Source organism: Ranitomeya variabilis, chromosome 7 (genome assembly GCF_051348905.1).
Source record: "Ranitomeya variabilis isolate aRanVar5 chromosome 7, aRanVar5.hap1, whole genome shotgun sequence".
NCBI lineage: Eukaryota > Metazoa > Chordata > Amphibia > Anura > Dendrobatidae > Ranitomeya > Ranitomeya variabilis.
The window spans coordinates 215,134,279-215,160,779 of record NC_135238.1 but is presented as its reverse complement, the minus strand read 5'-3'; the positions used below and the strand labels follow the sequence as shown (position 1 = coordinate 215,160,779).

At 41.4% G+C, this 26,501-nt stretch overlaps 1 protein-coding gene across 20 annotated transcripts in view; it reads right to left on the bottom strand.

Annotated features, from left to right (window-relative positions):
* Positions 1 to 26,501, bottom strand: part of BAZ2B (bromodomain adjacent to zinc finger domain 2B) — a 330,703-nt gene that overhangs the window by 138,968 nt on the left and 165,234 nt on the right. For 17 of the 20 annotated variants that reach the window (XM_077272878.1, XM_077272883.1, XM_077272879.1 and 14 more), the window contains one exon: positions 15,020 to 15,122. The exons of the other annotated variants lie outside the window; for them this stretch is intronic. The gene's annotated coding sequence lies outside the window, so the exon portion shown is untranslated. The remainder of the gene's footprint in view (positions 1 to 15,019; positions 15,123 to 26,501) is intronic. 20 annotated transcript variants of the gene reach the window in all.

Here is a 26,501-nt window from a genome sequence, read left to right as displayed (position 1 = left end):
TCACACTGAGCAACTTTACAACGAGAACGACAACGATCCGTGACGTTGCAGCGTCCTGGATAGCGATCTCGTCATATTTGACACGCAGCAGCGATCTGGATCCTGCTGTGATATCGCTGGTCGGAGCTAGAAGTCCAGAACTTTATTTCGTCGTCAGGTCGGCGTGTATCGTCGTGTTTGACAGCAAAAGCAACGATGTCAGCATTGTTTTACATGGAGCCAACGACCTGTGAGAACGATAAGTGAGTCACCGTTACGTCACTGGATCGCTCCTGCATCGTTGTGGAGCTGCTGTGTTTGACGTCTCTACAGCGACCTAAACAGCGACGCTCCAGCGATCGGCTCGTTGTCTATATCGCTTCAGCGTCGCTGAGTGTGATGGTACCTTTAGTCCTTCTTCCCCTTTGCTCAAGGTCCCAGAGTCTGGAGGAAGAGTGGAGAGGCCACAATCCAAGCTGCTTGAGGTCTAGTGTGAAGGTTCCACAATCCGTGTTGGTTTGGGGAGCCATGTTATCTGCTGGTGTAGGTCCACTGTATTTTATCAAGACCAAAGTCAGCTCAGCCAGGAGATTTTAGAGCACTTCATCCTTCCCTCTGCTGCCAAGCTTTTTGGAGATGGAAATATCATTCTCCAGCAGGACTTGGCACCTGTCCACACTGCCAAAAGTACCAATACCTGGTTTATAAACCACAGTATCACTGTGCTTGATTGATCTGCAAACTCGCCTGACCTTAACCCCATAGAGAATCTATGGAGTATTGTCAAGAGGAAGATGAGAAACACCAGACCCAACAATGCAGATGAGCTGAAGGCGTCTATCACAGCAACCTGGGCTTCCATAACCCCTCAGCAGTGCCACAGGCTGATCGCCTCCATGCCACATCGCATTGATGCAGTAATTGATGCAAAAGGAGCCCCAACCAAGTATTGAGTGCATTTACTGAACATACATTTCAGTAATCCAACATTTCGGATTTTAAAATCATTTTTCAAGCTCGTGTTATAAAGTATTCGAATTTACTGGGATAATGACTTTTGGGTTATCATTGGCTATAAGCCGTAATCATCAACATTAACAGAAATAAACACTTGACTCTATATAATATATGAGATTCACTTTTTGTATTGAAGAACTGAAATAAATTAACTTTTCGATGATTTTCTAATTTTGTGAGATGCACCTGTAGGTGAGAGAAGGTGATTCCTCTTTTTTTGTAATAGGTGGGAGTTCTGTAACTTACAGTTCATTGGTAAGTTTCCTAAAATATGTTAATATTATCTAAAAAAAAATAACCAACATTTTTGTTATTCAGACCTCTAAGCTAAACTTAATTAGGTTTCACATAATTAAGAAAACCAGTTCTACCTAAAGGGGTTACAAATATAAACCACCACCACACATGGTACCACGACTGGAAGCCTGGCACTGACGCCTGACACAGATCTCCTGGGGTGGAAGAATCAAGAAAATATGCCCCGAAAATATTCTGTCTGACACTATCTAAGAGTACTCGGCTTTCATCAAGATTATCCAGACACGTATCAGGCGGCGTTAACACGTCTGATTATTATTAGTTGTAAATCCGAGATTTTACAAGACAATAAAAAATGAGAATAATATTTGATTGCAGCTTTTTTTTTTTTTTTTTTTTTTTTACTTACAATTTAGAAGTCAAAGTTGTATTTTTTTCTCATCTCTGGCAAATTGCAAATCAGAACAGACGGTCACCACCAAAATAATCCCTGCAGCAGTAATTAGTAAGGATGAATGGTAATTAGACATTAGACCAAATGTCTCTCTATCACTAGCCTTTTTGTCAAGCCCTGTTGCCTACTGAGCCCCCCCACCCTCCCATCTCGGTGTCAGAGAACCTGCGCCAATCACGGAAAAAAAAACCACAAACAAACATATTGTTAAAAAAATCCTGATGAGATTCCAGCAGAAAAGTCAGTGTACAATCTGCAGAACCCGCGTGCCGCCTCATTTTCCCTATCTGCAAATGCCAAATCAGCACTACAAACAAACTTGAGATGAGGAGTCGTAATGTGAACTGAATTCCAGGAAATCATTACTGAATGTTGCTAACTTGTTTATACCCATGTTTTCTCTTCATTTATTTTTAGATTTCAAGTTTCCACTGAGGAAAACCAGAGAGCGAAGCTCACGATAACCATTAAGCAGTCGGGAAAATGTGACAAGTCAGAGTTCTGGTGCAAAAGAAACGTTGGGACTAGTCATGAGCCAACTGATCTGTCTGTTCAGTGATTGGCTATTCCATGTAGCGATAATTGGGATACATTGTATTACACGGTGGCTCAGTGGTTAGCACTGTTGCCTCGGATTCTGAGCCAACCAGAGCAACATATGTACTGAGTCTCTTTGTATGGGGTTCCTCTAGTTCTCTGATCCTTTACCACACACTTATATACTTACTTCACGTGTGTATTGTTGCTACACACTAGTGATGAGCGAGTATACTCATTACTCGAGTTTTCCGAGCATGCTAAGGGGGTCTCCGAGTATTTTGGGCGTGCTCGTAGATTATTAGAAAACTACCAGTTCAGTTAAATACCCATCTATTTTGAAAACTCACAAATTGATTATATATAAAGGAGGACATAGAGTCAAACAATTACCAAAAAATAAACAAAATTTATTACATCAATGGTTTACATAGTAAAATGTTGACATTATGGGTCAAGTACATTTACATAAGTGAACAATACCCAGGTGAACCTACAAAAAGGAACTGAAAAAGATAGGCACATGTTTCATATCAATAGGTAGCAGCCTGGTACGACTTGTGTCACTGAAACTATCTTGCGGAACAAAGTTCCATGTGTTTTCTTCAAGACACAGCCCGTCACCCTATAATCGCTGTATTATCACAACATGCCTAATTATGTATAAGAAAATAAAGACAATAGTTACCCATGTCTATATCCAGTTCCTATGGAGACCTCGGTCATACCCCAACGCGCGTTCCGCGTGCTAAAAGCCTCGCTTCCTCATAGATTATGTTCGAGTCCCCACAGCTGCATGATTTGCTCCTGCCAAACAGCCTGAATACATGTGGGGATTCCCTAACAAACAGGCAATCCCTGCATATGTTCAGGCTGGCTAGCAGCTGTAAATCATGCAGCTGCGGAGACAAAAATATAATCTGCGAACGCGCCCAAAATACTCGGAGAGCACCCGAGCTTGCTCGGAAAACTCGAGCACACTCGCTCATCACTATTACACACCTATTTAAACTTGTGCTATTTTTCTAATTTTGTACACTAATTTAATGCCTTAAAAGAGATATTCTCATCTTCTTATGCAAAGATCGCATTAACTTCTCCCCTTTTTATCTGGTTTCAGGTGTGATTTTCATATTTCCCACACCTGTTACTTGCCAAATGTGAGTTTGAATAAGCATCACATGCTGAAATAAAGTTGTTTACCCACAATTTTGGAAAGGTGCCAACAATATTCTCCTGCCCTATTAGTGGAGTTTTTTTTGTGAAATGATATCAGATTTAGCTTTTTTTTCCTCAGTTTTTTTTTGTGTTATTAAAATACTCACAGATTAAATAAACCTTTATAAGAAAACGTGCAATTGCAATAATTTTCTGGGAGAAATACTTAATTTTGTGTAACAATTTCAAAGGGTGCCAACACTTTCGGCCATGACTGTCTATGGGAAAAAATTGCAAAGTGCTTGGAAAAAAAACACAACAACTTTGCAATTTAACTTTTTATTAAAATGTATCTCTGTTCAAGAATGGAGTAATTTTTTATTAAATTGCTTATTGTTCATTGCCTTGGATATCAGTCACTGACGCAGTCTAGCAGTGGTGGCCAAAGATATGCAGCGCTTACAAGCGGTTTACAATAGAGCTTGTAAACGCTGTTCTGGAGCCGCTTTCAGCTCCTGATCCGGCAGGCTTTCAATGACACCGTTCTCTTCCAATACTGTAGAGTTAAAGTGGCCTCATATTGTGGCATCGGAAGCACACCGGTCAGGCCAGCAGTCTGACAAAGCTGTTGGTCCACACGGTCAATCAAGATCCAGAAAGATGTTATTGGATAAACTCGCTAAAGGGGTGTTCTAGAATTACAATATTGATGACCTGTCATACCACCGTATTTTCCGTCGGAAACATCGGATCGCACTCTGAGTGCAATCCCTTCTCCGCACACTGTCACAATGGAGAAGATGTAGAAATGTTGTTTCCATCTTCTCCTCAGATTTTCTCATCCGAGAGAATTGGATCACACTATGCTCACACACGCTGATCAGAGTTTGTTCAGAGTGTCATTTGCATATTCGGCTAGATTTTCTCAGATGAGAGAATCTCCGTCCGTCTTACCCCAGCCGATAAATCATTAATATCACATTGATAGGAGGCCGCCACCTGACATGCCCATCGATGAGCTGTTAGCAGGTCTGCTGGAACTAAATAGTCAGGAAACATCACAGTATTGTACACGATGTAATGAGCATTTTCAGGTAGCACACTCATCTCCTCATCATGTCATTATGATGCCAGGTGCTGGATCCATCCTGATATGATATTGATAAAGTATCCTAAAAATTGGTGATCAATATCATCATCCTAGAAATTCTTCTCAAAGTCTTCCATGCACATTAGTTGAACTTTAGCTGAATCAATCAGCAACCTGGGATACATGGAGGGATGTCTTGGCTCCCCATGGACAGGAGATATCAGGATAAGGAAGTATTGGATCAGGCATATTGTGTGTCCTTTCACCGTAACATCGAACCCTTAGACTATGTACTGTTTTTGCAAAATCCGCAGGTAAAAAGCACTGTGAATTACCTGTGGATTTAACGCATATTTATTTCTGCAATCCATCGGTTGAGAATATCTAAACATTTTTACTCCATCAACTGCCCCCTCGATCCTTAGATGTCACTGTCACTCACGCACCCAAACACACAAAAGGTTGCAGACTTCAGCATCAAAGTTCTAATCCTGTCAATCTCCATAGAAGAAACCATTAGCCAATAGTCAGATAGACCAGATTACAGGAATGCCGGCATGTCACAACGTGTGATTGATGGAAGTGCGGCTCTTACGAGCTACATAGGGAACATTTGAAATATTCTGCGTAGACTTACATGCGGCTTGCTGGCTCTAATTATAATTTGTGTTTATGAGGCACTTACAGCGAAATGCAACATTCTGTAAGATGAAGCAAATCTAAATAAACTTAACATGTTAATTAAAAAAAGAGAAAATATTGTACGTGCGCTGCTGATTTGGAGGGGAGTGGAGATTGGAAAGATGAATGTTCTACTAAGGTTGCTCATTGTTCCATCAGACTCTGCAGCCTGAATATGATGAAAATGTGGCTTGGCTGACCCAAGCGAGCACCATGCCACCATAAAGACTTGAGGGTCAATCACTGCTCCACAGGGGCACTGACGTCATGGGAAGTCTGTTTCCTACTGCAGGAATATGCCACCAATATACAGAGATATAGGCTTCTCGGTATTTATTGTGTTGGTCTGGAAGTGGCATTGGGTAGGATCAGAGAGAAGTCTCCGTCTTCCTGCCAGGACTCTAGTTAATCGGTTTAGACTGCAATGGAACAAGTGTCCATAATCTTGTTTCACACCTAAATGTACTAAGCTTTAAGGTACCTTCACATTAAGCGACGCTGCAGCGATAGCGACAACGATGCCGATCGCTGCAGCGTCGCTGTTTGATCGCTGGAGAGCTGTCACACAGACCGCTCTCCAGCGACCAACGATGCCGAGGTCCCTGGGTAACCAGGGTAAACATCGGGTTACTAAGCGCAGGGCCGCGCTTAGTAACCCGATGTTTACCCTTGTTACCAGCGTAAAATGTAAAAAAAACAAACACTACATACTTACATTCGCGTCCCCCGGCGTCCGGTTCCTGCACTGACTGAGCGCCGGCCCTAACAGCAGAGCGGTGACGTCACCGCTGTGCTGTACTTTCACTTTCACTTTACGGCACTCAGTCAGTGTGGGAAGCGGACGCCGGGGGACACGAATGTAAGTATGTAGTGTTTGTTTTTTTTACATTTTACGCTGGTAACCAGGGTAAACATCGGGTTACTAAGCGCGGCCCTGCGCTTAGTAACCCGATGTTTACCCTAGTTACCAGTGTAAAACATCGCTGGTATCGTTGCTTTTGGTGTCAAACACAACGATACACGCCGGTCTGATGACCAAATAAAGTTCTGAACTTTGTTCAACGACCAGCGATATCACAGCAGGATCCTGATCGCTGCTGCGTGTCAAACTAAACGATATCGCTAGCCAGGACGCTGCAACGTCACGGATCGCTAGCGATATCGTTTAGTGTGAAGGTACCTTTAGGGGGGACCTGGAACTACATACTAAGTAAAGGTTGTACATACAAGAGGCATTGATTGGTCCAATTACCCAAGTCAAAGACAAGCTTGGACCATGAACCAGCAGGTGTAGATGTCAACATATCCTTTTCAAAGTCTACAGATACTAAAAGAGTTTTCTGTGCGGAACACAAAAGTCTGCATTCACTCTTTATGACGGCACACTGCTGAATCCTGAAAGTGTGCAATGCATTCCCCTCTATCGTCAGCGCAAGTGGGCAGACTTGCCTCTATGCAGTCACATGCAGACTAGATTCTCATCTGGTTTTCTCAATAAAATATTGAACCAAGCGTATGAGAATCTAGTGGGCACGTTACTGCATAGCTGGAAGTTGTATTCCGGCCGCACACTTGCGCTGAGGACAGAAGGGGAATGCTAACAGTGTGTGCATTGCATTGTCACAATTCTGCAGACTTTCCTGCTCAGTTCAGAAAACCCCTTTAAGGAAACCTTGGACTGTCTTTGGACCTTCCTTGAGGCTTGAGTTTATGACAAATATGTCCCAGAATATCAGCAAAACAATTTGCACAATTAAATAATGTTGTGGGTATTTGTTATCTCCTCCCCTAAAACCGTAAAATCTTGGCCAGATTGTGATATCTTCCTGTTCAGGATACAATTATACGCTAGTCTAGGCAGAAATCCAGGTGACCAAGGAGCTCTAGAATTCACTTTAACAATCTATAAACATGCTAATCGGATTAATAAGCCATAAATGTCTATAAACACCCCCTCCCTGCCTTACTGGATGGAGCATAGAGAATCAGAAACCTTCTGATCTATTCACTGATCTGGACCTACACAGATAAGGGACTTTAACAGGGGGTCTTTCCCCCTCCTAAGCCAAAATCCCTGCTCCATGGTGCACATATAGAGATATTCTCTAAATATCTACACAAGCCAATATGGAAAATAAGTTATAGAAACCCAACTTTAGATAACGTCTGAATAGTCATTGATTTGCTAGGTGGACATGATTAGAGACATATGGTATCTTTCCCAATGAAGGAAATGTAATGCTCGTGGCTATCCTAATTATTGTCCCCTCTAACAATAGTATTCATAGTTTCGACATCTAGGGATTTCCAATTTCCCAGTATAAGTGGCATGTCAACATCACCCAGTAGTGACAAATTGGAGCTGCATTTATTGCTGGTGTGGCCACAGTCAATTCGTTTTTCTAGCGGAGACCCAAGACTGGTCAGAACAATGGGGGACCCCAAAGGTAAAACAAAAGTAGTCCTATATTTTTAACCCCTCCATACACCTTGTATGACTGTTGATCGAACAATGGTTTGGCCGATTGTTCAGCTGGCAGCTCTTTTGCTCGCCTCTCCCATACTCAAGAGCACCTGGTCTTCCGAGCGCTCCTGTGTTCTCTATGAGAAAGCCCAGGACAAGTATTATGTACCTGTTAGTGCCTTGTTTTTGCTCATGTTTATTGTATTTGTCTATATGTTTGACCCATTTTCACATGTAAAGTGCCATGGAATAAATGGCGCTATAAAAAATGTTAAATAATAATAAATAATTATATGGGGCCTATTCTGTATGGAGCATTATATGGAGTCCATAATTCTATATAGCGCAATTTATAGATCTCATTATATTGTATAGAGCATCATATGGAGCTCAATATACTGTATGAAACAATATATGAGGCTCATTATTCTGTATGGAGCATTATATAGGGTCCATTATTCTGCATGGAGAAACATATGGGGCTCATTCTGTATGGAGCACTATGTGGTGTCCATAATACTGTATGGAGCAATATATGGAGCTCATTATTCTGTATGGAGCACTATGCTGTCCGGTTTCGGAGCTGTTGATATCACTCATGTAATGTAAGTAGTAAGTGAAATCTTTGATATTGTACTATACCAATATTTCTCTGCTGTATCTGTGCACCATGAATTGTGGTATGTGTTAAAAGGGCCCGCAGAGAGAGCCCCTGCCAGAGTCTACAGACGGAGGCTTATTTCAGGTAGAACAGAGGGCTTGGCAGTGCGAAATTGGACATGCCAGATCCTGCTGTAAAAATAGTAATGAAATTGTGGACAACTCCTTTTAAGAGCCATAAAAACTCCTGAAGAATATGCAATTTTCCCATGAATAGAACTATAAGATGTCATTTAGATAGCACTTGAGACGTTTGCACTGTAAATTCGATGATATTGTTTGAGTGCTCTTTTCTTGGAATTAATTGTACTACATTTCTGCCAATAACGGTAATTTTTTTTACCTGTTGAATGTAGAATAATTCTCTGTTAACATGACATTTTTGACTCAGAAACATAGCGCTGGGAAAAGCGCTCAATGTATATGCTAGATAGATGCTGGGATGGTCAGTGGATCCATCGTGAGCTTTTCATGACATATCTGTTAAACAGATTCCATTACAGTATATAGATGATGGATGCCACTGTTAAGCATTTGGTTAAAGCAGAGGTGAGAAACCTTTTTTCTGCCAAAGGCCATTTGAATATTAATAACCTCATTCGGGGTTCACACAAATTATTAAACTTGAAAATTCTGCAATATTTGGTCACACAAGTAAATAAACTCATCCTGATGGCTGGAGCTGCTTCTCTTTGGTACAGCTCTGATGTTAGGTGGCATTGATGAAGTTACTACTCGCAACTGATTTTCTAGATTTGCGTCAGTCTGGAGTGCAGACAACTCTTTGCAGTAAGTTTTGTAAAGAACTCACAGCAGAAAGTTGTTCCAAAAACAGATGTATATTACACTGCAGGTCTCCTTAAAGTGAAATTCATCGCTGCTCACGTTACATATATGGAACGGAATCAGTGGAGATATCTGCTATATATACACATCACATAAACACCAAGACTGCTGTATATTCAAAAAATAGGAGACACTAAGGCTGCTGTGTCTACAACAAATAGGAGACAGAGACTGCTGTATATACAGTATATTCACATGAGACACCAAGACTGCTGTATACATCACATAGGAGATAACAAGTGTGCTGTATACACATCACATAGGCAACACAGACTGCTGTACACATCACATAGAAGACACAGACTGCTGTATATACATCACATAGAAGACACCGGAACTGCTGGTAATATATCAACATAGGAGACACAGTGACTGCTGTAAGTACATTACATAGGAGACACAAAGACTGCTGTATACATCGCATAGGAGACACAGAGACTGCGGTATTAAGCCTAAAAATAATTTTGCAATTGGGTTTCATTAAAAATATTGCACTGTTTGCCTTTTATATAGTTTCTGTGATGCACTATCTATTGCTGTCTGTAGAATGAGTTAGGCCGAGTTCACATTTGCGTTCGGGAGCTTTGCGGAGGGCTGCGTACATCCTCTATTAAGCCCTGCCTACTTTCACATACTTCTGCATGCGTCCTGTGTACCTATCTTTAAGGCCTCTTTCACACGTCCAGATAATTCCGATACCGGAGAAATCGGTACCGGAGTTATCCGTGTCCGTGTGCTCACATGGCACATCAGTGTGGCACACATGCGGCATCCGTGTGCCGCCTGAGGACCACACGGACCATGCAGGAGAGACAGCGCTACACTAAGCGCTGTCCCCCCCGCTGTGGTGCTGAAGGCGGCATTCATCTCTTCTCCCCCGCGGGAGAGAAGAGATGAATGATCAATTTTTTTGTTAAAAATAAAGTTGCTGGGACCTGCCGACTCCCATCCCCAGTGCGCCGCCCGGCCCCTTGTAGAAGAAATACTCACCCGGCTCCCGCGATGTCTCCTCTGTCCTCTCAGCGCTGGCCCCTTCTCCTGTGTGAGCGGTCACGTGGGACCGCTCATTACAGTGAGGAATATGCGCATATTCCTCACTGTAATGAGCGGTCCCACGTGACCGCTCACACAGGAGAAGGGGGCCAGCGCTGAGAGGACAGAGGAGACATCGCGGGAGCCGGGTGAGTATTTCTTCTGCAAGGGGCCAGGCGGCGCACTGGGGATGGAAGGCGGCAGGTCCCAGCAACTTTATTTTTAACAAAAAAAAATTGATCATTCATCTCTTCTCTCCCGCGGGGGAGAAGAGATGAATGCCGCCTTCAGCACCACACAGGGGGGACAGCGCTTACTGTAGCGCTGTCTCTCCTGCGGGCGGTACGTGCACACGGAGGAGAGTGCACACTGTTCTCCGTGTGCACATGTGCAGGATGTATTGCTGTACGTGCTGCCGGAGAAACACGGACATGTCTCCGTGTTTTGCACATGGACACACGGTCCGTGAAAACACGGAGACATGTGCATAGACCCATTCATTTGAATGGGTCTACGTGTGTCAGTGTCTCTGGTACGTGAGAAAACTGTCACTACACGTACCGGAGACACTGACGTGTGAAAGAGGCCTAACATTGGGTACACAGGAAATGCGGATGTATGTGGATGTGTTGTTTTGACGCGCCCGCCGACAGCACGGGGAAAGCCCCCCAACACAAATGTGAACTTAGTCTAAACTGAGAATCCTGTTCATCCCTACTAATACAATTGTTTGGACCCAAGGCTATCCATCACAGGATCGGTCTATGGATAATACATTTCCCATGTAGGGAATGCAAAAATGACATTCTTATTTTTTTCTCCATGTGTAAATCACGCAGGTTGCTATCTATTCTGCATATTTGTATGTACAATGTGATCAGACAAAGACTCAAACATAAGAACATACAGCATTCTGTATATCGAATATATAGGTCAATATGCACAAGTAACACACACAAACATTCTGAATGATATTTATAGTGTTATTTTCTCCATGGCCTGAGGGCACAGAAACTCTGCAGACTCCATTGTACGCTAACAGCAATGTTATAATTAAGACTAATTAGAAAGATGGCTGCATTGTCCTATTTTTTCAGGATAAGACGCTTGTCCCTGGACTGTTTTTTTTTTTTTTCGGTAAAGGTTAGAATGAAGGAGTTAAACACACTAAGCCCCCGAGGCACTCTTCTGGCTTGCACAGCAAAGCCTCTTAGTGACCACCAGTCAGAAGAGCCTTGTAGGCCTCAAATAATCTACTCCACTAACTTGTATTTTCCCAAAAGCAAGTATTAGAAAATCCTGATTCTATCATACCATCATACTAATTTTACAATAGTCCTTAATTATCAAAAAGACAGAAAAAAAACCCCAAAAACCTAAAGAACAAATCACAATAAACAAGGCACAATTTTAGACTATTTGGAAATCATTTTAGATATTTGATAAAAACGCTATACGTATGATCCAAATTTTTTTTTTCCAGAGGGGTAAAGCATGACCCAGGGATTTAAAACACCAGAGAAGCCATGTCTCATAGTCCTGTATTAGGCATAACACAATATATAAGGCCTTGTTCAGACGTCATTTATTTTTATGATATGCAAAAAAAAGTGCAATTTTCTTCAGTATTTTTTTAACCGAGTTTTGTCAGTGTGTCAGGATTTGCCATCAGTGTTTCATTGGTAATTTTTATATATGAAAAAAAATTAATAAATTGCAAAGTTTTTCCTATCCATTACAATGTTAATCATGGACAGCACATGGATGGCACAGTACCAGAGTTTTGATACATGATTTTGGTAAAAAAACCAAAAAAAAAAAACCAGACATGTCGCTACATTTTTTGCATATACAAAAAACATGGATATGTGAACAGCCATAGACTATATTGGAAAAACTGTGAAAAACACAGAATATGTATGTGATTTACAGGTGACTGAAGGAGGCCCGAGCTTTAATTAAGGTATTTTTTTTTTTAAATCGTCATTTCCCATATAGATAACGTAAAGGGAAACGGTCAGCGGGTCTTGATCCAAAACTGACATCAACTCAGGATAGTGACACTTTTACAACAATGATCTCCGGTCTTCTGGCAGATTTGGCATATAGAGAAAAACAACCGAATGCTGTACTGAACTAGAAGTTAAAAGTCACAGGGGTGGAGCTTATTTTTCGAACAGTCAGGCTGTCCAGCCCCCTTCCTCATGTAAGCGCATGCGCGGTGCCAAATGAGTCCGAGGCCAATCTGCCTCCCTTTACTGTGTTTGCGCCTGATGTCTCTTAAGATTACTGGGTACATTTTTATAGTTCGGTTTTTCATTTTATTCTACAGGTCTTTGCATACTAATCTTTTTTTGGAATTTACGTTGTGACCAGTGGTGTAATTTCAAACTCATGGGCCCCAATGTAGAATCTCTAACAAGCTTCCTTCTATCATTTAAAAGTCCATTGATCTTCATATATGGACCAAAGAGAACTTTTGGTTTCCCCCTTAGACTCCAGGGCTCAGGTGCGATTGCAATCTCCTGCATTACAGTCATGCCCCTGGTTGTGACTGTAAGATCATGGTGATGGTACACTTGTGAACATTTGGCCTCGAGCAAATGTAGAAAAAATACTTTAAGGTGTGCAACTCTGCACGTGTCTCTCTTCGTAATTGTGCAGTGTTGTGAGAGGACACGGTTGATCTGAGGACAGAAAAATCAAGGTTTTCTATTGCATAAGTGAAATGTTTCGGGAAGTTGACAGCTTTGGTAGATTTCAAGACAATGGATTTCCAGAGGATTGCAAGAAAAATCAGCAAAAAAAAAAGGTTTTCCAAACGTTGGTGAGGAATGTAAAACACATTCTTCGGTCAGTACTCGTGTTCTATAATTGGACGGTCCCCCTGTGAACCACTCGACATCAAAAAGAAGGATGGTGCAGAATTTATAAATCAGCCTAGGGTACAGTAATGAACATTCACACAAGACAACGAGGCTAGTGAAGGTGGCCAGCCCATTTACTGCACAGTACTATGTCTATGAGATTGTAGGCACCCTACCAGTGGCTGCATGTTGTATGGATCCATAATGTGGTGCACACTCCGGCTGTCCATACGTCTGGCTCTTTATAAATATATTGAAGCACTTTCCATTGAATGTTAAATTATGCATTTGCCGGGGAGGCACATAAAGGCGGCCCATAGAATGTCCATCATACATAGATCATAAATCTGTACATACACATTATGGGCAAGACTTCCAGTTTGTTTGGGAATACTCAAGAAAAAGAAGTCCTCCTAAACCAAGGGTGCACAACCTTTTTGGGTCCAAGGGCCACATGGTCAGAATGAACAAACCCCCATCAGCTGAAATATCACCAAAGTATTACCTGCTGGGACATTTACTGAATATGGAAAGTATGTGCAGTGAATATGTAACAGGTGGTGATTCCATTTATTTGGCCCCCACCTATCACACCATCCATAAGTATTCATCCATACAGTGCTATGTCCCACTGGTCTTCTCCATGGGATGGAACATACGTGGACCAGACACTATGCATATGGTTGAGGGCCACACAGACGGTTGCACACCCTGCTCTAGATCTTCCAAAAGATCAAGAGCCTTTCAAAGTCAGAAATATATTGGTCGGAGTGGACAGTCAAGGACAATTCCTTCCAACATAGCACTACCTCTGCGCTTATCTCTGCCTGGAGGAGTGAGGGACTTGTAGACAGCGGTGTCTCACCTGGTCACAGGTTATTTATGTAAACTAAAAGATGCGAAAATCAAGAGGTGGAGAGTATGGAGGTTTTTTTTGTACATTTGAACTTTTTGTAATGGAAATTACCATTCGGACAATGGAAACACAGTTTGGCTAGCACAAGGGTCAAATATAGGTCTTGGCATATGTACACATAAAAGTTTCTTTGCACTGACAGAAGACAAAGATCCTATAAATAATGAACAATTCAAACACAAAGCATATTAGAAAGTTGCCGAACATGACACAAAAGGGCCTGTGCACGTGTTGCAGATTTGTCACAAAACCTGAAGGGTTTCCTGATGCCAGAAGTCTCATGCACACGTTGCTTATTTTTTACTTGCAGATTTGGTGCAGATTTACACATGTGGCATCTCAATTTTTTCAGCGTTTTTGCTGCAAATTAACTCTTACTAACAAGTGGGGAAAAAGCTGCACCAAAAAAGCAACAAAAGCAGAAAAAAAAATTCTGAAAAAAATGCAACAGTTTTACGCAGCGTTTTTCCTGCCAAGAGATGCAGAAATTTCTGCACCAAATATTTGACGTGTGCACATACCCTAAGTTTGGAAATCAATCAGTAGTTATAGTACAGGATATGACAGCCACTTAAACTTCTCTATATGGCCAGTGTTTTCTCTGCAGGTTTCCTCCAGGACATTTTGTTTTTGCTCTATGCTGAACCCATTAAAAACACAAGTCCATATACCAGAAAACAGTGAGGACAAGGAACTATGTAGAGAAGGGCAGAAACTGAAGTTAGTCACAGCTATAGTTAGGCTTCTCCTGGGGCAAAGGTTCGGCTTGCCGCCCTAACCATCTATTTACCCTGGCTAAGACAAAGTGGCTTGTTGGCATCTCCATCACACAGCGCCTGGAGCACATGTCCCGCTTGTCCTCCTCACCTCCACTTCGCCTATGACTTGAGAACAATTCATAGTGGCTGGAGAGCACAAAAAGTTCAAGAAAACAGCACAAAAAAATAAAAAAAAGATACAATAAAGATATGATTTTTGGTGATTTACTACTGATTAAACAGCATTTATAATCAGTAAAGATCAGTTCATTCATCCAAATGAAAAATCAAATGATACTTACTGTATCATGATAATCCTACATGAGCTCTTGAGACACGTTCATGAGTTCAGTGCAGGAGCCTCCAATCTGTCCTGTTCAGGGGCTCGGGGCTTTAACCCCTTCTCTAGAGAGAAAGAGAGCAGGGAAAAAAAAGACTCATTGACTGTCTTCTCAAGGGAAGAGCTAGATAAACTTCTATGTGAGCATTTGCCAACTTCCTGAACGATTTAAGTCAATCTTATGTATTTGTAAGGTATGAAAATATTTGCACAACACCCCAACAGTGCTGAGCATATGTTGCACAATTCGCAGCAGTATGCTTCATAACATCACAATGGGTCAGATCAAAAGTGATGCAAAAGGACACTTCCTAATTTTGAAGAAATGTAGCTTCATATAATGAAAAAACAAAAACAAAAACATTACTGCAGAGAGAAGAGATAATGATGGCGCGGATACCAACAGCAACTACCTGGTTATATGCTTTCCTGGCAGAAGAATGGCTGGAATGATGGCTACTGGGGGACTAGTACTAATAAACTACGGTATAAACTAATATAATACCCTTCTATTTACAGATCTACTGTTCCTTACATTTTCCTGTGTCTTGATGAACCTGAAGAGGAGTAGCCCCAAACATTCATTTTTCATTACCCCCGACTAAAAAAACATACGGTAATTCTCTTTTTTTTTCTAACGAAGCTCGTGCCACTTATCTCGGGATACGTAGATGCAAGAGACAAAGTAACAAAGGACACATCTATAGTATCGTCAAAGGTCGAGAACTATAACAAAGAGTGGTTGTCCGACCTTAAGCAACAAGTCTGCAGTCACTATATGTGACTGCAGACTTGTGCATCCTGCCCACTGTGCGGATTCTCCAGTGGCGGTGCTGGGAGTGGGCAGTCAGGAGACTGCAAGTACGTGATTTGCATACTTCTGGCCACATTCCGACTAGACCAGTGTTCCCCAATTCCGGTCTTCAAGAGCCACAAACAGGTCATGTTTTTAGGATTTCCTTAATATTGCCCAGGTGACAATTGCGTCATCTGGACAGGCAAGAATTCCTTCACCTGGGCAATACTAGCTAGGGAAATCCTGAAAACATGCAAATCACATACTTGCTGTTAAGTGCTCGATGCTCCCGGCACAGACACCAGAGAATGCTCACAGCGTGCAGTGATCGCAATGTGAGGAATCACAAGTCTGCAGTCATGGAATAACTGTAGATTTGTAGCCCCCAAATATTATTTTTTTACCCAAACCTTCAATGAAAAAAAAAAAACAACACAAAGTAACAAAAGTTTTCTAGTAACAAACTCTGAAACCGTCTCGACTTCAACCCTCTCTGTGACCTCTCCTCTTACATGACCCCGGAAACCTTTATACTGGTATATATAGAAAGAAGCTTACATTACCTTTTCTTTTTTAACTTTATACAAGCTGCAACAATTCCCCCCACACCCTTTCCCGACAAACGGTTGATGTGTCACTATGCCAAATGAAATATGAAGATAAAAAAAAAAGTGTCAGTTTTGCAGTTAAATTGTGAAATATCTTTATAGCTATTGTCCTAGTTAGGAAAGCACAACAAAGAACATTTCCTGTTTCTGCGCCCATAACCTTAGTATTAGCAGCATTTCTCTGTGCTCTACATACTTTGTGATCACTGATAGAAAAATAATTGCTTCTACACCCTTCAAAACTCAAAATTGGTGTTCGAAAAAAAAAAAATTCTTCTTGATATAGAAGTTTAAACAAAAGGTTCTCTTGCAGCGCCGGTGTGACAGCCGGAGTGCGCGCTGTGATTTAGCTCCGACTTAACAGTCCATGCTCCTATTAATAGTAATAATATTTAGTATTTATATACCATCTCCCGTTTACTAAAGCACTTTGCAATTATGCTTTGCGGGCATTAAATGGAGCTCCCCCTAGATTTATGTCAGCGTGTGTCTACAGCTTTGGGCTGAATGGCAAATACTTATGTAATAAACAAGGTAAGTGACCTGCCCAAATGTACAGGGAACTGTATGTCTTCATTCAGGTGAATCACTATAGCAGCTTCTCACAGACAACACCCTCCCAGACAAACTAACAATACAAACAGTCCACAAGGCAGAACATTTTTAAAGGGGAACGTGCTATATGCACCAACTTACATTTAAAAATGCTGAATAGACCAATCTAGAATAAATGACATTAATTATGTAATATTCAACTTATTCTGCAGCGTTTATACACAGCTATAGTTTCAGCTAACCTTGTGATAGGGTTGGCGGAACGCACCGAGTATAAATATATGTAATAATAGGTGCGTTCGCAACCCGCGGTCCACCGTGCAGGAGAGCAACCTGCTGCTAGCAATGGGCAGCACTATATGGCGGTATTAGCGAACTCTGTTACTTCACAGAATCGCTAGGATAGGGAAACGCTGTGCCCTGTTAACCTCACAGAGCAAAACTGTGGTCATGCAGTCAGCATAGAACACAAACAACTCCTCACCGGAGGTGCCGGTATTCTAGGGGCTTATTTCAGCCAAGCTTGACCTCATGCAAACATGACCACAAAGTAGCAAGGCTCAAAACATAGGTTGATACTAGCGCATGGCCGTGCAGCCATGCAAACCCTTTATAGCTATAGCAGACAAGGACCTTCCTGGTGATCCAATAAGAGCTGCTACAGGACCTGAGCATGTGACCCCAGACCTCCAATGGGAGGTCGTCCCGTGGGCATGCTCAGTATGGGAAAAGCGGGACTTAGTCCCAGAAAGACCTGCTCACTGCTGAACATTGCTGGCTACAATAACAAAGCCTGGAAGGGCAGTAGTAACCAGTCGTCCAGTATCAGCCTGAGCCAGACCCTGGGACCGACGTCTCCACTGCGGCTGGAGGAGAATGGAAGACCACAGAAGACATGGTTCGAGATTCCCCCTGTGCAGCGGCGGGAACTCGACACCTAACACCTTGCATAAATCAATAGTACAAATTAATACATTGAACTTTGTAATATATCTTATCAGAGAAATATGGATCTATCTCCACTTATGAGCCACTTTTTCTCTTTCCTCTTGCTTTTTGAATTTATCATTTTTTTTTCTTTTTTTCAGAATGTTAGAGTTGGAAGGGACCTCAAGGGTCATCGTGTCCAATCCCCTGATTGACTAAACCATGTCAGACAGATGTATGCCCAGCCTCTGTTTGAAGACTTCCATTGAAGGAGAACTCACCACCTCTTGCGGCTCACTCTGGGAAAAAAAAAAGACTAAAAAGACAGCTTAGTCAAAACAGGATAAACTGCCTGCTCACTGAAAGATCAGAAGACAGCTGCTCAATAAAGTCTACTGTGGGGGAAGACAAAGTAGAATGAAAAAAGCGTCACTTAGAGACCTGCTGATTTCTAGACAGTCTTTATTTCACCCCTGGATTCACAGCTACACTGCTTACTTCTACTATATATTGTCCTCCATGCAGCTGCTGCTGCTTCTGAACAAGTGCTACATACAGACAAGAGAGAAAGAATCCCTTATGATGGACCAAAACTTGCTTTGTCAACCCAAGTCTGAGAGCTTCAATAGGTAACTTTTTTGGCAAAAAGACGACCTATAGGTCCCCCCACACACATTAAATAGCTGTTGTCTTAATGATCCTTCAATCCACCACTATCTCAGCCATTTTCCTGGCCAAACGTTCCTGTGTTCTTTATAAGAGGAGTCTGACAGCAGCTTATCTCCAAGAGAACCAAAGGATCGACCTGCCGATCCTTCCCTTCCCTGACAGATGTGATGCCAGGATATTCCCATTCCCATCCTACGGATTTCATCCATCTCTAGTGTAATGTGTATGAGGGCCTTATTTATCAAGACTGTCTATGGGGAAACCAACCAATCACACAGCAGCTTTCACCTACTCAGAGTAGTGGAAGAATTGTAATCTGCACTGTGATTGGATGCTATGGTCAAATAGACCATTTATCTAAAAGAGAATTTTGATAAAAGGCTCTTTTTTGGCAAAAGACTCCATTTTCTCTAGGTTTATTGTATCATAATATCTGTGAGAATATCACAATACTAGGAAGGTCCATTTGCATTAAACTAGAACTGTGAATAATGATCAGAGTGAAAAATAAAATGGAAAGACAAACTTTGTAATCCTACACATTCCTAATCTCGATGTTTGCTTTTGTCTCTATAGGACTGCCTCAGAAAGATACCAGTGAGAATAGGTTTTCCGTTTCTTGGCCAAATTCCTGACATTTTTGTAAATTAACAGTGTGCAAAGTATGCTTCTTTACCATCAGTTAGTTATTAGATATTGCTTCTTCTCGCAATGAAGATGGAGTAGAACAAGCAAAAAATAAAGCCTGGGTTACACAATTAAAGGGGTTGTCGGGGCTTTAATAAAAACTACCAAAGATTGTCAGCTCTGATACTAACTGGGGGTCTTGGGATGAAGAAACAGGAAGTCATGATGGCAAGGCAGTAAATAAGAGCAACCTGGGGAGAGGGGGAGACAGGAACATGCAACGAGGGCACAGCAAAGTTTAGAGTTTCTTGACATTTGAACTTGGTCCGTGTAATTTCAATAAACTTAGGGTATCTAATGGTTAATGCAATGGCTAACAAAATTGCAAAGTACTTTATTACCCAAAATGGCAATTTTGGCCCCTCCCAAAAAAACACTCGGTTAAGTGTAATCTGTCTCTAGCAGTAAGGCCTATAAGAGAGATTACAGGAATTGGAGGTGGGTCTTGCTACTCTTATTCTCCTGCCTATTCAACTACAATTTGGGGCAGGCAAGCCACCGGACAATAGCAGGAGCAATGCAACCTGAGAAACGAGGGAAAGGAAGTTCCAGCTCCTATTGTGCAGGCAGAATGCTAACGAAGAGGAATACCCCACTCGAAGATGGTGAATGGCAAGTTACAGACCATGAGAATTGGTAAAATTCCTGGCATGTTAGACTAGCGTGTGAACCAAAACGTCATCAATGTGTACTGAGTCCAAACTAAGACTAATGAGTCAGATAGTAGGGGCAAACACTTTATTATGGACTTTATGTATCAATCTACTCTAGAAAATGCCCAACAAGACAAATTCACATTAAACCTAGGTGACAGCAGAACATGTGATAGTACTACGACAGATTGCTCATCTAGAGCGTGTTCTGTTAAATAGTAATTGTCCTTTCATGGTCTTTCAATATCCTCAAATTTTCTTGGCATTCTGTTTGCTAATACACTTTAAAAAAAACAACAAAACAATGGCAAAGACATAAAATTAGATATTTCAAGTGTACTTTATAGATACAGTTTATTTAACAAATCCTGCAACCATAGGGAGGTGCCGTTCTTTTATATTTTGACTTAAAAAAAAAAATACAGTGAAAGATCCACTTTATTTAAACTGAGCACCACATCTAATTGCCATTGATCCACTGATTTTGGAACAGTTTTTATTTTTCTTCTGTGCCCCTCTGTTCTGAAATTATGCCCCCAAGTAATAATGGTGAAAATTTTCCCTTCAACCAACTAGGAGTATAATACAGTACTTTGTGGGCGTGGCCATTTTTGATTGGCCAGCATCAGAGAAGAAAAAGGAAACGCCCACAAGGAACTTTCTGTGGTACACACCCAGTTATTGAAGGGATATTTTGCACCATAACTTTGGAATGGAGGGGCGCAGAAGAAAAAGAAAAACTGTTCCAGAATCAGTGGATCAACAGCAATTAAAGGTGGTATGGAGTTTAAATTAAAAATTAAGTAAAAGGTCCTTTCAAGAGGCATCAAAAGTATCTATTCCTACTTGAAGCTAAAACGTTTGAGAGTTATTGTATTTTCCTTTAAATATATAGTAAAAAACCTTCTTGCAATCAGGTGCTATGTAACTGCTGTAACTCTGAGCTCTATATCTCTTGTTACCCGATAGCTACCGCAAATGATGAATGTAGTCCTTAAGACTCAGAACACCGAATGCTACACAATGTAATAAATTAAATGTAGTATAGCAATGTCACAAAAATGACCTCAAGAGACACCGCGCAGCCATGAAACATTATAGGCCTCGTGGAAAAAAAAAAAATCCTTGGGTTGCTTTATTAAATTAAAAGCTGAACAGCAAAGTGGGCAGATTAAATATGGAGTAATTATAAGTGTATAAGCAACATAGAAACGTGAGATAAAATAAAAATCGGCAGCTCTGAACCATTAAAATTCACTGTAACCACTAATTAGATGAAAACATTAAGTCGAAGGTTATAGAAATGAAATCAAGAGGAGCAGTTTATTCTTTATCCTATGAAAATAATTATAGTGTTATTTTCAACCCAAAAGCCGCAAAAATAAAACCTATTTAAAAAAATAATAATTTGTAATGCTTGGTAAAATAGTGTTCATGCCTACAGAACGGTGCATCACATCCTGTGCATCACACCCAAAACAGCTTCTTTATAAACTAAACTCAATGTGGAAAAAAAATAAAAATATATATTTTATTTTTTTCAAAATTGTTGCATTATATTTACAAAATATTAGACAGAATTTACTAGCAGAGTTATCAAACCTGTACAAAAGGAAACATTTTTTTTTTGTCCATAGCAGCCAATCACAGTACAGCTTTCACTGTAGCAGAGCTGTTTAATAAATGAAAGCCAAGCTCTGATTGGTTACTTTTTAAAAAAATGTTTTAGACAGTTTCGTTGCAGGAGGCCTATTGTCTTCCACGGGTCAAGTACTCACCTTTGGCAATGGCTAATCAAAGCTCTTTAGGAATATATTAACTATATGCATTAGAAAGGCTTTACACTTTTGGAGACATTATTTGTAATAATTAAATACATGCATTTGAGGCAATTGGGTTTTGTTAAAAATTTGCACCATTTGACTTTTACAATCTTTTTGTTTTCCAGCATATAGAACTTTGATCTGGTTTCAGTCATAAAACAACTGAGAAGAGTTCAGAAAAAGCCAGATGAGAGTAACAAACTCTCCTATTGGAGAGTCAGAAAGAGTTCACTGACTGCTTCTCACTTAATTGCAGACCAAATTAGTGCAACACAAGGGCTATAGAAGCGAATGGCAGAAAATGATTTTTAGCCCCAAATACATGCATTTAAAGAAGCACTCCTCCCATCAAAGTTTGTATTCTCTTATTATACTGTACTGCAATCATCATATTATCTGGCACTGTGTACTTACAATTGCTCATTTTGCCTTCCTACCCAGTTCATTCTTCTCTTATCCATTAGGTCTATGACATCATGTGATTAAAACTCAACCAGTGAATCATTCTACTCTCTATGTAGAAAAGCATAAAGTTGTAGCATACATAGTGCATATAGGGAAAATGATGATATATAATATATATAAATAATATACCCTCCTAAATATGTATGTCACGGACTTTAATAGGGACAACTGCCGCAACAGAAATCCTAAATCACCACAAGAACGCAGTTATATCCCATAAAAAATCACTTTTATTAATATACCTTTAAAAACAATGTGTAGGCACAAGGGACAAAGGTAGGGGTGGTGGAACACTAAACCACAATACACTGTAAACATAGGGACCTGTGGAACCCCCCATAGCTGGTACACCCAACAGTATTCAGTAGTAATATGATGTCAGCCCATAAAAATAGAAAGAATAATAAATACAATACGGCAGGCCTGACATCAAGCACCTACATAGGTGCAAACACAATTATATATATACCATACCTGGTGTGTACACCAACTGGGGGGCCCAGGACCCACCGCGCGTTTCGGAGCAGGAACACTGCTCCTTCCTCAGGGGTCTGACATCATATTACTACTGAATACTGTTGGGTGTACCAGCTATGGGGGGTTCCACAGGTCCCTATGTTTACAGTGTATTGTGGTTTAGTGTTCCACCACCCCTACCTTTGTCCCTTGTGCCTACACATTGTTTTTAAAGGTATATTAATAAAAGTGATTTTTTATGGGATATAACTGCGTTCTTGTGGTGATTTAGGATCTCTATGTAGAAATAGGAGGTCAATTTTCCCCTGCATAACTCATGAGTCGCTGCAAAAGCCCCTGGCAGGATGAGGAGGGAGCAGCTGGGTCAGGAGGTGAAGAAGGGAATGATAAATGCAGGGGAAAGAGACTTTCTGTTTCTAGAAAGAGCAGAGAAAAGAGAATAACTATTTGGGTAGAAAGGCAAAATGAGCAATTGTAAGTACAAAATGCTATACAATATGATGCCTGCAATATATTAAGACGAGAAATATTGATAGGAGTGATTCTTTAAGTAATAAAAAAGGTCTCCAAAAGGTGGAAAACCCCTTCCTGGCCTAAAACATAATAGTAAGTCCAATGTTGAGTCCCCATGTACGGTGCAGGCTCAGGAGCTGTACCTTCATGAACCAAAGCAAAGCATCCTTAAGAAACCAAATTTCTCACTCTGGTGGTCCCTGCCTGTCCATGATGTACAGAGATAACCATTCGAGTTGTCATCATGTCAGTCTACTCTTCTACTGTCGCGACCTATTTACTTCCTTCACTTCTATTCAATGACCACAGGGTCCACCGATACGTTTATGTCTATGGTGACTGGTTGGTTACAAAGGGTTTAGATAGGTTGGCGAGCCTTCAGAGGAGATTAGCGACACCAGGGGAATGGCCACTCGTGGGAAAATTGGGGACATAAGTCTTATAGCTGTCGTACTGTATGTCTATGGCACGATAAGGTTTCTATGGATACTTTGATGATTACCTTGACACTTTTTATATTAAATTTAACTCACTATGCAACATAGCAAGTGTTACACGGTCTACAAGGTTCAGGAATCCTGAATGATACAACCTGGGTTACTTTTTCTCGTGCCGCAAAAAAACACTAGGTTATTTTGTTGTACGGTATGACACCATATGAGAATATGAAGGCACTGTGGGCTCCAATTCTATGCTCAACTTAAGCAACAAAAAATACAGAAGAACCCTTAGGTTGTAAGATTTGCCTTTTAGCCATATGAAGGAATAGCATTTAATTGGAGGTAAGAGGCGATGATGACGGACACTTAACAGGTGTCATGCTCGGCCGGCAGATACCGTGCAAGCGATTCTAATTAATAGGATGGGAGCACGATACCTGCTGACCACAAATGAGACCTGCTGATACCTGGCAGGTGGCCATCAATTCTACATCAACAATGCCTTACACCTCCTTATTAGAGAGTGTGAGCATAACCACTTTATGACAAGACCCCAATATATATCATGTAGCTGACGACATCCCCAGAGCACAAGAGCCCAGAGCATCGATCCTTTCAGCAAACGGCACTACAGCGGTGGAGCACTAAACAGAGCCTAGTCACTAATGCTCTTACTGGACCACCAAGGTCCCACCTGCAGCTCTCCAAAAGCATTATTTTAAGGTTTAGAATAAATTTAAAGGGACTGTCCAGTCAAGGAGCACAGGTGATACACGTTGAAGGTTTTTTGCAGGAGTAAAATACTGATGATCTATCCATAGGACAGACAGTCAATATCAGGTCGGTGTGGCAGCCACTGATCAGCTGTCAGCTGGGACCACAACAATCAGAAATCCACAGGAGCAACAGCACAGCTCCACACACTGTGTAGTGGCCGTTCTTGGGTACTGTAGCTCAGCTCCCATTGACCTGAATATGATCTGAGCTGAGCACCCAAAAAACAGTCAATAGTTTACACGGTATACAATGCTGTTGTGTTTCCCGGGCTCAAGTGCAAAATCTGTAACAGAGCCCCAACCACTCATGGTGTCTTATGCGTCATCCACTCCAGCCTTGTACAGCACCGAGCAGGATATGGAACGTATGTGAAATGTCTGCCGAAGGAATCATGTTTTATCGCTTTTAAGACGTTTGCAGTGGGAAATCTATTATATGTAAAAAAAACAAAAACATAAAAGTGAAGAAGCTTTACAGTGCAGTTACAGTGTCCACAGTGTTTATGTGGATGAATAATGATGTCATTAAATGGAGAAGGAACTCCTGACACTGCGATTTCAATTGCTACAACTCATATATATGATGACTGTACTTAAATTGTACCTCCTCCTACCTAAAAATAAAATAAGCCATGACTTACATTGATATTGGAGGATTTGGCTCCATTATTAATATATTGCAACTGAACCTCCCTGAGATGAGACCAACACACTGAGCGCAAACTGATTAAAGGGGTTATCCAACTTTTATTTATTTAAAACCAACAGGAAATGTTTTGATACATAAAAATAAACTATACTCCCCTCCTTATTCCCCCCCTGATACAGTGCTGACTCCGGTGGTCCACTTGGACTATGGTCAGAAGCATCCAGCACATCACTACTGCTGCAGTGTTCATGCACCGCACCATACTACTGGCATCACCACTCAGTGTTGGGAGCCTCGCTGCCAGTACTTTGGCACATGACTGCAGAGGCCACTAATTAATTGGCTGCAGTGATGACTTACTAAGTTACTGGATATTTTTATGCAAAGACTGGGTGGACTGCTGCAGAGTCAGTGTTGGGGGCGGGGGAAAGACAAAAGTTTGTCTTCTGCTTGGACAAAATGTAAACGCTTCAGCCAATCACCAGTTACTGATTTCCCGCAGTGTTCACATGACGTCCCTGACCGAAGTTAATACTAGAGCGCCCAGCGGGGACCCAGTATTGGACATGGACAAGCAACAACCACTGTTCAATAGGGAGGCCCACCAACGACAATTTCACCTGGATATGCATCCTCAGACGCATGTTCTACTGAAATGTACTGCAGGGTTCAGAGACCTCCCTGCACCGCAATACACGCTGCCGGCCAATCAGAGGGCAGCGGCAGATGTTGGCTTGCCCATGACAGGTTGCATATAGCACTGAAGTCATGCGCTACCTATACTGGGATGCCAAAGTCAGTTGCCTGCTTCAGCGCTGGCTATAGAGGACGCCGCATGTCATGGGAGCAGGGGAAAGTTAAAATAATTGTTTCTTTTTAAAAAAGTGCTGGAGAAGAACGGAAGGAAACCAGGATGGGGGACATTGTACCTGGAAGGGATCCAGGATGGGGCACATTATACCAGGAATTGGCCCAGTTGCTACTGGGAGGGCACAGGTCGGGTGGAATGATTACTGGAAGGGGTCAGCATTAGGACATGATTACTGGAAGGGGTCCAAGGATGGGGATAATATTCCTGAAAGGGGCCAAGAATGTGCAACAATTAGTTAGCAGCAGATAACTTAACTGCGCAGTCTATGGTGGGAGAACGTAGCCAATGAAAAAACTCATAGCCAGTGACATCACTTAGTGCCAGCTGTTGTAGAGATGCCTTTAGAATTGAACACTTTCAAAGTCAAAATTTGTGCAAAACATGAAAATTAAACTGTGACTGGAGTTAGATGTGCCGCACTCACATGGTTCCAGGAGGAGACATTTGGAGAACTGTTTTATTGTGGTTATTACACAAGAGAACTTTCCATCACTTGCTATTTTTCGAGTAAAGTTAAACTCTTGGCTTGAGCTGC